The sequence below is a fragment of the Megascapheus bottae genome, chromosome 5 (genome assembly GCF_031878675.1).
Source record: "Megascapheus bottae isolate mThoBot1 chromosome 5, mThoBot2.hap1, whole genome shotgun sequence".
NCBI classification, from domain to species: Eukaryota; Metazoa; Chordata; class Mammalia; order Rodentia; family Geomyidae; genus Megascapheus; species Megascapheus bottae.
Window position 1 is genome coordinate 39927877 of NC_143513.1, and position 14419 is coordinate 39942295.

The following is a 14419-nucleotide window of genomic DNA, read 5'->3' on the forward strand; positions in this document are numbered from 1 at the left end:
AGTAAGCTAGACTCAAAGGAACATAGGCTCAATGATTTCCCTCAGTTGTCATAATTAGTATAAACCTTGGACTCTCCTTGCAGAGGTTTACAATAGGGCAAAACCTAAATACATAAGGCTATATAGGATGAGGCTAAATGAAAGGACCTCTACAATATAGAAACAGGAGCCATATAATGTGTGATTGTTGTTCTTAATGTATTATGTTATTTTTCATCTCTTTTGTTGTCCCTTGGTTATCTCATATTGTTACAGGATCTTACCTTGTTATCTCGTATATTGCATATATGTTTATTTGTTTATTTGAAATAGGATAGGGAAGAGGGGAAAACAAGATGAGGGGAGGGGGTGGAGGGGAAAGGGTGGGGGGGGAGGGAAATGGGGACAAAAGCATGAGAAAGGGTACCAATGTTTGTGAATTAATGCACCTTCTATCTGGCGAATATAATGTAAATCTTCTATTAAATTACAATAAAATATATTAAAAAAGAATTTCTCTGTATGATATATATATGTACATATTTATATATATGTTGATGATAGGGCTTGAAGTCTGGGCTTGGACACTGTCCCTGAGCTCTTCAGCTCAAGGCTAGCCCTCTACCACTTTGAGCCACAGCACCACTTCCCCAAGTATGTTGAACTTTAAGAAGTTTGTTTTATAGCCTACCTTTTCATTAGAAGAGTTAATTTTTGGAAAGGAATTGTGGATGGAAGTCTCAATATATACTTTAACATTATCATTGATTTAATGCTTTCTTTCTTAATTATTTTGGGTAACATCATAGGATGATTGAAAGCAATTAGTTATAATGACTAGTCATCATTTTCTAAGGATCAACACTGCCATGTACTGTAACTGGTTCTTGCCCAATGAACTAGTTTCAATACCATGATTACTCACCCTCTCTATATCATCTATATGCCTACTACCCTGGTCACAGAAGGGGAACATCCCAAAGTTCTGATTTACAAGAGCTTTGTAGTTATTTTTTAGGCACTGGGAAAGTTTTTAAATACCACGGGGCATTTTAACATGATCTACAAACAAGGATCATTTTTAATTAAATCTAACTTTTCCCTAAGTAGTTATGTCCACAGCCAGTTTTAAGTTTAACCTGTGGTTTGTTGGCTTAACAGTTTGATTGTCCTTGCAGAAGCCAAATTCTTCTGTCTACTTATGTCTTCTCTACATGCTTCAAGTGCACTGAGTAACTTCCTTGTGTGCTCCACCGATCTGCCACTTAGTGTCACTTATGTCGTTATAAGCAATAACATTTTTTTTTCTGAAAGTGGCAGCCAGCTTCTTTGCCACCTACTCTTAGGCTTCCTCCTACACTCTTACCTAAAGACAATCTTCACATTTTTTATATACTTGGTTATTGGAAGACCTGCTGACTGACAAGAGAAGCAGAAGTTAGGAGTGTGGGAGTAATTGTTCAACAGGTGAAAGAAATAAATTGCCTGTCACTGAGATATTTACTTTCTTTTATATTTCTGTTCTGTCCTAAACATTCAAAACTTCTTTGTGGGTAATGTTTCTCAGACTGGATTTTTCTACAATACTAGATGATTTCATTCTCTAAGTCCTAAGGTTTGTGACCACCTCATTTATGAAATGCTTCCTGATATACACCTACCCCTGGGAGCTCCCTGCATGTCCCTATGTCACAAAGATGACATGCTGCATGACTATGACTTGTCTCTCTTGTTGCTCATAGCTTCATCATCATCATCTTCATCATCATCATCATCATCATTGTCTTCACTATCAATATTGTTAGTAGCACTACTATTATTTTTTTACCAGTCCTGCGGCTCGAACTCAGCACCTAAGCACTGTTCTTGGGCTTTCTCAAGTCTAGAGCACTACCACTTGAGCCACAGCACCATTTCCAGCTTTTTTCTATGTATGTGATACCGAAGAATTGAACCTGGGTCTTCATGCATGCTAGGCAAGCACTCTACTGCTAGGCCAAACTCCCAGCCCCTACTATTATCTTTAAAGTAATTTTAATTCAACATAGGAGTTTTTTAAAGTTACAGATAGATGTTTATTTCAAAATTTGATCTGCCAAACTAGTCTTTTTCCACCAACTTGGGCAGCAGAACTCTTCATAGACTTCATAATCTTTTGCTTAGGTGCTGCCTTTGTGGGCGCCTTTGCAGCAGCCATTGCTGTCTTCTTGTATGCTCCTTTAGCCTTTTTTGCTTCCTTGAGTACCCAGGTATCTTGCTCTTGCTGAATCTTTCTAATTTCTGGTTTCTGATTCCTTTTGGCCACTATATCAGCAAGCGTTGCACCAGTGCTGTTGGGTTCTTTTCTTATGAATTTCTCTTGATTGTCCCTTTTTGTGCTTTCTTCTGTAGAGGACAGTCCAGTTTGTCAAGGATTCCTCTTGGAAAGGAAGACTGATTCCATTTTGCATTAAGAAACTGACACAGCTTCCCATTGGTCCTGGCATGGCACTCCCATGTATCCACTGAAACTGCAGGGCTCGACTTTCATGGTGGTGGCAGGAAGCAAGGCAAGAGGCAAGGTCTATGAGTTTCTTGAAATGAGAAATTAGGTTGTGCTGGTTTGATATCCCCAGAGACTGCCATAGGGTCTAATACCCAATAGCTGCTTTAACGTGGTCAATTCCTTTCCTGGTGACAAGGTTTGTACTCACTGGATTACAAACAGTAGATTCCACTGCCTGTGTGTGCTGTTTAAAGGTAGCAGGGTAGTGAAGAAAGATGTCATTTTCTGTGTGGCTTTCAGGGAGGGGAGATGGAATGGACTTCCCTTCAGCTGGCCTGGAAGCTGCTACCCACCCATCCCTATTAGTTTGTAGGTGGGCAAGGCCTGGGTGCAGCTCCAGGGTGAGAGGATATGGACAGAGATGCAAATTATTTAAAATGTATGGTGAATATTGATGTTCTGTGTGATTTAAACTTCACCAGTTAATTTAAGATATTGATTTATAATATATTATTGCTGAGATGGTTTTTTTGGTGTCACTTTTTAGCCTTTCACTGGATGAGATAAGGGTAAATTGCCTGGAAATATATTGTGTTCTTTTGCTCTTTATCATGTTACCCCAGAATGGTTTCAAACCCTCATGTTGAAAGGCAGGACTAAAGCTCTGTGACAGAATTGGAACTTGACCTGCCATGAATTTTACAAGTATATGTCTCCTATCAGTCATCCAGGGTTGAATTAATGTGGTTCAGATAAAATGATATGCATTCTCCTCTGTGATGATGGACATAAGAAAGATTTGAACCTACAAATTAGGCTATTGTTAGAAAATAATTGGCCACAAATTATATCGCAACTAAAGTTGTATTCAGTAGACTCCATCCATCATGTAATGGGAGACTATACTTAACAATTGGTAGGTCAATTCTTTATAGACCACAATGAGACTCTTCCATTTATTAGTACTTTTTCTTAGCACTTACAGATTTCCTCTGATTTTTAGCAAGTGGCATAAATGGCAAATGACAAATATCTAGAAATTTATCCCCAAAGACAATGGCAGATTAGCAAGCTCATACTCCCCTTAACAACACCTCATTGGACCTGATCCTTTTAATTTCTTTGTAGGTCATGAGCATTTCAAAAATTGTGTCCATATGTTTCACTTGCCTTGTAAGTTTCATTCTATCCCTTCTACAGAACGTTTATAAAAACTGGTTATTATTTGTCATTATTTATCCTTTAGAATTATTTTTATAAATTGTCTTATTGGAGTAGATAGCCACCATCTGTTCAGGTTCAGTGAACTCTCAGTAGTACCTGATTGATTTTGGAAGTAATTCTAATGCTATGAATTGTTTTGGTTGTTCATGGTGGTCGTGGGGGCTTGAACTCTGGGCCTGGGCACTGTCCTGAGATCTTCAGCTCAAGGTTACTGTCCTACCACTTGAGCCAGAGCACCACTTCCCATTCTCTAGTGGTTAATTGGAAATAAGAGTCTTACAGACTTGTGTGCTCAGGCTGGCTTTGAACCTCAATCCTCAGATCTCAGCCTCTTGAGTAGCTAGGATTATAGGTATGAGCTACCACTCTTGGCTTTAAGGCAATGGATTCTATTTGACATCTACACTGGTCTCCTAGAGAAGTAATGTATTACATATATTTATATGTGATATAATTATTTGTTAGCTAGAAAGCCATAAGACTAACTGTAGCCTGGAAATAAGCCTTGGCCTTGGGAGTGGCTGTTAGGTCACCTCTCCCTTGGTCAACAGTTCTGTTAGCCCATTCATCACTGTGGCAAATACCTGAGAGAAATAATTTAAAGAAAGTTGGATCCTTCTTTGTCACCTTGCAATAAAATTAAATCCAAATCGATCAAAGACCTCGAGGTAAAAGCTGACACACTGAAAACTTTACAGGAAGGAATAGAAGATACACTAGGTCTCCTTGGCACAGGTCGAAACTTTCTCAATAAGGACCAAGAATCACAACAAATCAGAGAAAGGCTGGATAAGTGGGACTGAATTAAACTGCAGAGCTTTTGTATGGCAAAAGACATAGCTAGTAAATTAACTAGGAAGCCTACAGAGTGGGAGAAGATCTTCATCAAACATACAATGGACAAAGCCTCATATCTAAAATATATCAACAGCTCAAAAAATTGAATCACTCCAAAACTAATCTCCAAAGTAACAACCATCCCATTTCATCAAGCAAACTTTACTTTCACTGAAACCATACATAGATCGAAACACAGTGATTGTTGGTGACTTTAACAGACCTCTCTCACCAATGGACAGATCAATAAGGCAAAAACTCAACAGAGAACCCTTACAAATGAACAGCTACATGGACCAACTATATCTAACAGACATCTGCAGATTATTCCACACAGCAACAACACAATCTACATTTTTTTCAGCAGTACATGGAACATTTTCCAAAATAGACCACATTTTAGGCCATAAAACAAACCTGGACAGATTCAGAAACACTGAAATTATTTCCTGCACTCTCTCAGACCACAAGGGCATCAAATTGGAACTGAACACCCATCTCCACCAAAGAAAACCCTGTAACTCATGGAGATTGAACAACACATTGTTGAATCACCAATGGGTCATCGAAGAGATCAGAAAAGAAATCCAACAGTTTAGGAAATTTAACAAAAAGGAGCATACAAAATACCAGCTCCTTTGGGACACAGCAAAGGCAGTACTCAGAGGAAAATTTATAGCGCTGAGTGCCTACAATAACAAATTGGAAAAATCACAAACCAACAATTTAATGTGTCACCTTAAGCTCCTGGAAAAAGAGCAACAAACCAACCCTAATCCCAGTAGAGGGAAGCAAATTATTAAAATGAAAGCAGAATTAAATGAATTGGACTCCCCCCCCAAAAAAAAACTATAGAAAGAATCAACAAAACAAGGAGTTGGTTCTTTGAAAGAATTAACAAAATTGACAAGCCCTTAGCAAATCTTACCAAAAAAAGAAGAGAGCATACGGAAATAAAATCACAGACGAAAATGGTAATATCACGACAGAAATTACCAAGATCCAGAGTATCATGAGGGACTACTTCTCAAACCTTTACGCCAACAAATTTGAGAATCTAGAAGAAATGGACAAATTCCTAGCCAATATTAACATACCCACACTGAACCAAGAAGAACTAACCCAACTAAACAGGCCTATTTCAAGCAAAGAAACAGAAATGGCAATAAGAGAATTACCACCTAAGAAAAGCCCAGGGCCAGATGGATTCACAGCTGAATTCTATAAGGTCTTCAAAGCAGAGCTCACACCAATACTCCTCAAGCTCTTCAATGAAATTGAAAATGAAGGTTCTTTACCAAACGCATTCTATGAAGCCAGTATAACCCTGATCCCCAAACCAGACAGAGATTCATCAAAGAAAGAGAACTACAGACCTATTTCTTTAATGAATATCGATGCAAAACTTCTCAACAAAATACTGGCCAACAGTCTACAACAACTCATCAAAAAATTATACACTATGATCAAACAGGATTCATCACAGGGAGGCAAAGCTGGTTCAACAAATGCAAATCAATTAACATAATTCAACACATCAACAGGAGCAAGGACAAAGATCACATGATTGTCTCAATAGACGTGGAAAAGGCATTTGACAAGATCCAACACCCCTTTATGTTAAAAGCTCTGGAGAAACTAGGAATCCATGGAACATTCCTCAATATAATAAAGGCTGTGTATGACAAATGCACAGCTAGTATTGTACTTAATGGCGAAAACCTAAAGCCATTCCCTCTAAAATCAGGAACGAGACAAGGATGCCCACTCTCTCCACTCCTCTTTAACGTAGTATTAGAATTCCTAGCCAGTGCAATAAGGCAAGAAGCAGGCATAAAGGGGATCCAAATAGGGAAACAGGAAATAAAACTAACCCTCTTTGCAGATGACATGATTCTGTATTTAAAGAATCCTATAGACTCTACTCCCAAGCTCCTTGAGCTGATTCAAAACTTTGGAAGGGTAGCAGGGTATAAAATTAACCCTCAAAAATCAGCTGCCTTCCTCTACGCCAACAGTGAGAGGAACAAGTCAACAATCAGGAAAGCAACTTCTTTTGCAATAGCCTCAAAGAAAATAAAGTATCTAGGAATTACCTAAACAAAGAATATAAAGGACCTTTTTGATGAAAACTTTAAAACCCTGAAAAAGGAAATTAAAGCAGAACTGAGAAAATGGAAAAACCTCCCATGCTCCTGGATTGGAAGAATCAATATCGTGAAAATGACAATCTTGCCAAGGGCTATCTCCAAATTCAATGCAATACCCATCAATATCCCAATGTCATTCTTTAAAGAAATAGAAGAGGCAATCCAAAATTTCCTATGGAATAATAAAAGACCCCGTATAGCAAAAACACTTCTTAGCAGAAAGAACAGTGCAGGAGGAATTTCAATTCCAAACTTTAGACTCTATTACAGAGCTATAATTCTCAAAACAGCTTGGTACTGGCACAAGAACAGGCCTGAAGACCAATGGAATAGAACTGAAGACCCAGATATTAAACCACAGACCTGTGGTCACCTAATCTTTGACAAGTGAGCCAAAAAAATAGAATGGAAGAAAGATAGCCTCTTCAACAAGTGGTGCTGCAGAACTGGTTAAGCACATGCAGAAAACTAAAGTTGGATCCTTCTTTGTCACCCTGTACTAGAATTAACCCCAAATGGATCAAAGACCTGGAGGTAAAAGCCGAAAATCTGAAAACTTTACAAGAAGGAATAGGAGGTACACTAGACCTCCTTGGCACAGGTAGAAACTTTCTCAATAAGGACCAAGAATCACAACAAATCAGAGAAAGGCTGGATAAGTGGGACTGCATTAAACTGCAGAGCTTTTGTATGGCAAAGGACATAGCTAGTAAACTAATCAGGAAGCCTACAGAGTGGGAGAAGATCTTCACCAACCATACAACAGACAAAGGCCTCATATCTAAAATATATCAACAGCTCAAAAAATTGAATCAATCCCAAACTAATCTCCAAAGTAACAACCATCCCATTAAAAGATGGGCCAAAGACTTAAAAGAGAGTTTTCTCTGAAGAAGAAATAAAAATGTCCTCTAGACACATGAAGAAATGCTCAACATCTCTGGTCATAAAAGAAATGCAAATCAAAACAACTCTAAGATTCCACCTCACTCCAGTTAGAATGGCCAGGATCAATAAAACTAATAACAACAGATGCTGGAGGGGATGTGGCCAGGAGGGATCACTACTACACTGTTGGTGGGAGTGCAAACTCGTTCAACCACTGTGGCTAGCAGTATGGCAGTTCCTCAAAAGATTAAGCATAGAGCTCCCCTATGACCCAGCAATTCCACTACTTGGCATTTACCCAATCATCCAGAAACGAGGACAGACTAAATCCACCAGCACAACGATGTTCATTGCAGCACTATTTACCCTAGCAAAGATATGGAACCAACCTGGATGTCCCTCAGTTGATGAGTGGATCAACAAGATGTGGTATTTGTACACAATGGAATTTTATGCTGCTGCCAGAAAGAATGACATTGCCCCATTTGTTAGGAAATGTAGACTTAGAAAAGATCATATTAAATGAAGTAAGCCAGACTCAAAGGAACTTAGGCTCAATGGTTTCCCTCATTTGTCAAATCAGTAGAAACCTTGGGCTCTCCTAGCAGAGATTTGCAATAGAGCAAAACCTAGATACATAAGGCCATATAGTATGACGTTAAATGAAAGGACCTCTAGGGTATAGAAACAAAAGGCATATAATGAATGATTGTTACCTTTAATGTACTTTGTTATCTCTCATCTCTTTTGCTGTCCCTTAGTTATCTCATATTGTTATAGTAGCTCACTTTGTTATCTGATATATCGATTATATTTGTATTTGGTTGTTTGAAATTGGATAGGGAAGGTGGGAAAACAAGATGAGGGGTGGGAGTGAGGGGAGGGAAATGGGGATCAAGACATGTGACAGGGTATCAATGTATGTGAATTAATGCACCTCCTATCTGGCAAATATCATGTAACCCTTCTATTTATTACAATAAAAATATGAAAAAAAGAAAGAGTTTGTTTCGGTTCATATAGTTTCATTCCATGATTGACTGCCTCCATTGCTTTTAGTCTCATGTCAAGGCAGAGACACTGTGGCTGGGAAAGATCATGTTGGAGAAGAGCTTCTTACCTCATGGCAAGGAAGAAACAAAGAAACAAGAGAAAAGGGCCAGAATGAAGATATACCCCTCAAAATCAGGCCCATAGCAATTCCCTCAACCAAACCCTCCTATTCCACAGCTCTACCACTTTTCAATTGTGTCAGATTTCTTAATGTATCAGCGGATTAAGTCATTGATTCAGTTAGAGCTTCATGTTAGTATAGTCTTTAGAAACACCCTCATAGACACATGCAGAAATATGCTTTACTAATTTTCTAGGTGTTTATTTGTTCAAACAAAGTTGGTCATCATGATTTATGAACATGACTCCAAGAGCTCTCATTCTTGACATTGTAATGGGAAGTAATACAAATACTGAAGTAGAGAAAACAAGATTCTGAGCTACAAATTCTAAACACAGTAGAACATAACTATTCTATATCCATTCTTAGCATTTATCCAAAGTTAGTTGTGAAGATCCACAAGATTCTTGAAGAAAAATAAAACTTAAGGGAAAACATGCTTATGTATATATTTTTAAAAAAATATAGCTTAATGATGTAATATTAGTTCCATAAAGAATGAATGGGATTTTTTAAACCTAGCTTCACATTTAAGCCAATGTTTTCATTAAATAGAGGCAGCCAAATCAATTTCAGCAATGTTCATAAAACTGGAAAATTATTTGTATTTACTGACTAGATAAAACAGAGACCAATAGAGGAGAAAAAAATGAGGTAACCTGTGGATGACTAGGAATTTGACAAACAAAACCAGAAATCTGAAACTCAAATTTTATTTAAGGGGAAAAAGATACCAGGTTTCAGATATTTTTCAAAAATTTAATTTGAGAGAGAATACTTAGAAAATATTATATAGGACAAATTAGATTTGCTCTACAAATACATAGGAAGTAAAGAAATTCTCTGTTCTTGCTACTGACATTTGAATGGTTCAGTTGTGGCCTTATGAAGAGTGAGATTTGGAAAAAGAAAGAATCTAGGAGAAGAGAAAACAAATAATTAAACTTATTAAGGGAACAATGGAATTAATTTTCAAGAAAAGATTAAATTACCAAAGAAAGATTATCTTTGCATAGAACTGTCTCAGGGGAATCATAATAATGGTTAAAAATAGTGAAAACACTGAGTTGGAAAAGGAAATATTTAGTATGATGCCACATGGGTATAATGAGAAATAACAGAATAAACATTATGGAGAGAGCTTTTGTACCAGCAAGTGCTTTACATTACTGCTCCCTCTGGGACTACTGCAGGTATTAAACAATGGGACTTCAAAGCATAAATAAAACACAGAATGTCCTCTTTCTTTCCACTTGTTAGTCTCCTCATTAATCTCCTAATATCCTGAGAGTCAAAATCCAAGGAGGTAGGAGGAATCTTGTGACCTAACCTAAAGTGAATTTGTAACCAAGCCTGAGTTAGGAGAGTGCATCTATCTTGTTAATCAAGGGCATTTTTTGTGAATAGATTTTATTTTTATTCATTTATTTATTTATTTTAAAAGAATTTATTAATGTTGATTTTACATCATATTTTAAATGACAAGTTTAACAAACAAGTGTTGAAGGAGGAAATCTCTATTTACAATCACTGGGACTTAGTAGTTAGAACTTAATCAAAATTAGGATAAGGGTTTGTATGTCATAGAAACATATTAATTTAAGAAATAAAACATTATGTCTAACAAATCAGAGAAAGGCTGGATAAGTGGGACTGCATTAAACTGCAGAGCTTTTGTATGGCAAAGGACATAGCTAGTAAACTAATCAGGAAGCCTACAGAGTGGGAGAAGATCTTCACCAACCAAACAACGGACAAAGGCCTCATATCTAAAATATATCAACAACTCAAAAAATTGAATCACTCCAAAACTAACCTCCAAAGTAACAACCATCCCATTAAAAAATGGGCCAAAGACTTAAAGAGAGTCTTCTCTGAAGAAGAAACAAATATGGCCTATAGACACATGAAGAAATGCTCAACATCTCTGGTCATAAAAGAAATGCAAATCAAAACAACTCTTAAGATTCCACCTCACTCCAGCTAGAATGGCCAGGATTAGGAAAACGAATGACAACAGATGCTGGAGGGGATGTGGCCAGGAGGGATCACTACTACACTGTTGGTGGGAGTGCAAACTCGTCCAACCACTATGGAAAGCAGCATGGCAGTGCCTCAAAAGGCTAAACATAGAACTCCCCTATGACCCAGCAATTCCACTACTTGGCATTTACCCAACCATCCAGAAACAAGGACATACTAAACCCACTAGCACAACAATGTTCATTGCAGCACTATTCACCATAGCAAAGATATGAAACCAACCTAGATGTCCCTCAGTTGATGAGTGGATCAACAAGTTGTGGTATTTGTACACAATGGAATTCTATGCTGCTGTCAGAAAGAATGACATCGCCCCATTTGTTAGGAAATGGAAAGACTTAGAAAAAATCATATTAAATGAAGTAAGCCAGACTCAAAGGAACTTAGGCTCAATGGTTTCCCTCATTCGTCATAATCGGTAGAAACCTTGGGCTCTACTAGCAGAGATTTGCAATAGAGCAAAATCTTGATACATAAGGACATATTATGTGAAGCTAATTAAAAGGACCTCCAGGATAGTGAAACAAAAGCCATATAATGAATGATTGTTGTCCTTAATGTACTATGTTGTCTCTCATCTCCTTTGCTGTCCATTGTTATCTCATATTGGTATAGTATCTCACTTTGTTATCTAATATATTGAATTTATTTGTATTTGGATATTTGAAATTTGATAGGGAAGGGGGGAAAACCAAGACGGGTGGGGGGTGTGGGGGGGGAGGGAAATGGGTACCAAGACATGTGAAAGGGTATCAATGTATGTGAATTAACGCACCTTCTATCTGGCAAATATCATGTAACCCTTGTACTAATTACAATAAAAAATAAAAAAAAACAAAAAACAAAAAAGAAAACATTATGTCTATAGAGTCATAGGTTTTTTTTTTTTTTTTGCCAGTCCTGGGCTTGAGCTCAGGGCCTGAGCACTGTCCTTGGACTTTCTCAAGGCTAGAGCTCTACCACTTGAGCCTCAGCACCACTTCCAGCTTTTTTCTATGTATGTGGTACCGAGGAATCGAACCCGGGTCTTCATGCACACTAGGCAAGCACTTTAACCACTAGGCCAAACTCCCGGCCCCAGAGTCATAGGTTTTTATGTCTATATAGTTAGGTTTATATTTCCATTACCATGTCCATTGCTTTGGGTATGCAAATATTGAGTCCTTGGTCTTGTACTCTTTGGATTTAATAGCCACATATTAAGGATACCATGTGCTTTTTGTTCCTTAGGTATTGACTTGTCTCACTCAACATGATTCGCTCTAGATTCATCCATTTCCCTGTGAATGCCATTATTTTATCTTGTCTGTTGGCTATGTAGAATTCTTTTGTGTATATGTACCACATTTTCTGTATCCATTCATCTGCAGTAGGGCATCTGGATTGTTTCTATCGCCTGGCTATTTTGAATAGTGCAGAGATGAACATTGCTGAGCAGGTGTCCTTATAATATCTTGGGTCATGATGTTCAGGATCTATGCCCAGAAGTGGTATGGCGGGATCATAGGGAAGGTCAATTTTCAGTTCTTTAAGAAACCTCTACTCTGCTAGTTTACAATCCCACTAGCAGTGTAGTAGGGTTCCTTTTTCTCCACAACCCTGCCAGCAACTGTCATTGTCTGAGTTCAAAATCTTGGCCATTCTTGTTGGGGTAAGGTGATTTTAGGGTTGTTTTTATTTGCATTTTCTTTATGACCATGGATGATGAACATTTTCTCATATGCTTTTCTGCCATTTTAATCTCTTCTTCTGATAAGTCTCTCTTTAGTTCCCTTGCCCATTTAGTGAATGGTTTGTTGGGGGGATTAGTTTCTTGAGTTCCCTATAGATATTGGATATTAATCATTTGTCAGATGTATTGTTGGTAAATATCTTTTCCCAATTGGTTGGCTGTCTCTCTACTTTTACGACTATGTTTTTATCTGTACAGAAACTTTTTATTTTTAGGTAGTCCCATTTATAGATTCTCTCTCTAATCTGTTGTGACCCTGGGATTCTGTTCAGGAATCTTTTGCCTGTGCCTATGAGTTCCAGTGTCTGTCCTACTCTATCATGTAGCAGTTTCACGGTTTCCAGTCTGACGTTGAAGTCTTTGATCCACTTTGAGTTAATGCTTGTGCGTGGTGAAAGGCTAGGGTCAATTTTTAGTTTTCTGCATGTGGCTGCCCAGTTTTGCCAGCACCAATAATTGAATAGACTGTGTTTGTTCCACTGTATATTTTGGCTCCTTTGTCAAATACAAGTTGACTATAGGTATGTAGTTCTATTTCTGGGTCTTCTATTCTGTTCCACTGATCTTCTGGTCTGTTTTTGTGCCAATACCAAGCAGTTTTTGTTATTATGACTCTATAGTAGAGTTTGAAGTCTGGTATTGTGATACCACCAGCATTGCTCTTTTTGCCTAGAATTGTTTTGGCTATTCTAGGTCTTTTCTTGTTTCATATGAATGTTTGGATTATATTTTCTATTTCAGTAAAGAATGTCTTTGGGATTTTGATGGAGATTGCATTGAATTTGTATATCAATTTTGGCAGTATAGCCATTTTCACTATGTTGGTTCTCCTTAGCCATGAACATGGGATATCTTTCCATTTCCTAGTGTCCTCTTTAATTTCTTTCATTAGGCTTTTATAGTTTTCATTGAATAATTCCTTTACTTCTTTGCTTAAGTATATTTCTAAATATTTTATTCTCAGGGGCTATTGCGAATGGGATCATTTTCTTGATTTGGCCTTCTGTTTGTGTATTGTTGGTGTACAAGAAGGCTACTGACTTCTGAAGGTTAATTTTGTATCCTGCCACTTTGCTAAAGTAGTTTATTAATTCTAAAAGTTTGGGAGTGGAGTTTGTTGGGTCACTCAAGTAGAGGATCATGTCATCTGCGAATAGGGATAGTTTAATTTCTTCTTTCCCTATGTGGATCCCTTTGATGTCCTTTTCTTGCCTTATTGCTCTGGCTAAGGGTTCCAACACTATATTGAAGAGAAGTGGAGAGAGTGGGTATCCCTGTCTAGTTCCTGATTTTAAGGTGAATGGTTCCAGTCTTTCACCATTTAGTATAATACTGGCTGTAGGTTTTTCATATATGGCTTTCACTATTTTGAGGAATGTACCTCTTATTCCTATTTTTTCTAGTGATTTCAACATGAATGGATATTGTATTTTGTCAAATGCCTTCTCCGCGTCCAGAGAAAGTATCATATGATTCTTATCCTTAGCTCTATTGACGTGATGTATTACATTGATTGATTTGCGAATGTTAAACCAGCCTTGCATCTGTGGGATGAAGCCTACTTGATCACAGTGTATGATTTTTAAAATTTGTTTCTGGATTCTGTTGGCCAATATTTTATTGAGGAGTTTTGCGTCTGTGTTCATTAGAGAGATAGGTCTGTAGTTTCTTTTTTTGTTGGGTCTTTCCCTGGTTTGGGGATGAAAATAATATTAGCTTCATAAAATGTGTTTGGTATTGCTCCTTCTGTTTCTATTTATCGGAAGAGTTTCAAGAGTATAGGTGTTATTTCATCTTTAAATGTGTTGTAGAATTCCGCAGTGAATCCATCTGGACCTGGGCTTTTTTTGGTTGGCATTTCCCTGATTGCTTCCACAATTTCATTGTGAGAGATTGGTTTGTTCAGT

General features: G+C 37.6%; 1 protein-coding gene and 1 pseudogene across 3 annotated transcripts in view; one reads left to right on the forward strand and one right to left on the reverse strand.

The window, feature by feature from the left end:
* Positions 1-14419, forward strand: part of Lhfpl3 (LHFPL tetraspan subfamily member 3) — a 472921-nt gene that overhangs the window by 56858 nt on the left and 401644 nt on the right. The gene's annotated exons all lie outside the window — the stretch shown is intronic.
* LOC150063259 (large ribosomal subunit protein eL24 pseudogene) lies at positions 2060-2509 on the reverse strand (annotated as a pseudogene).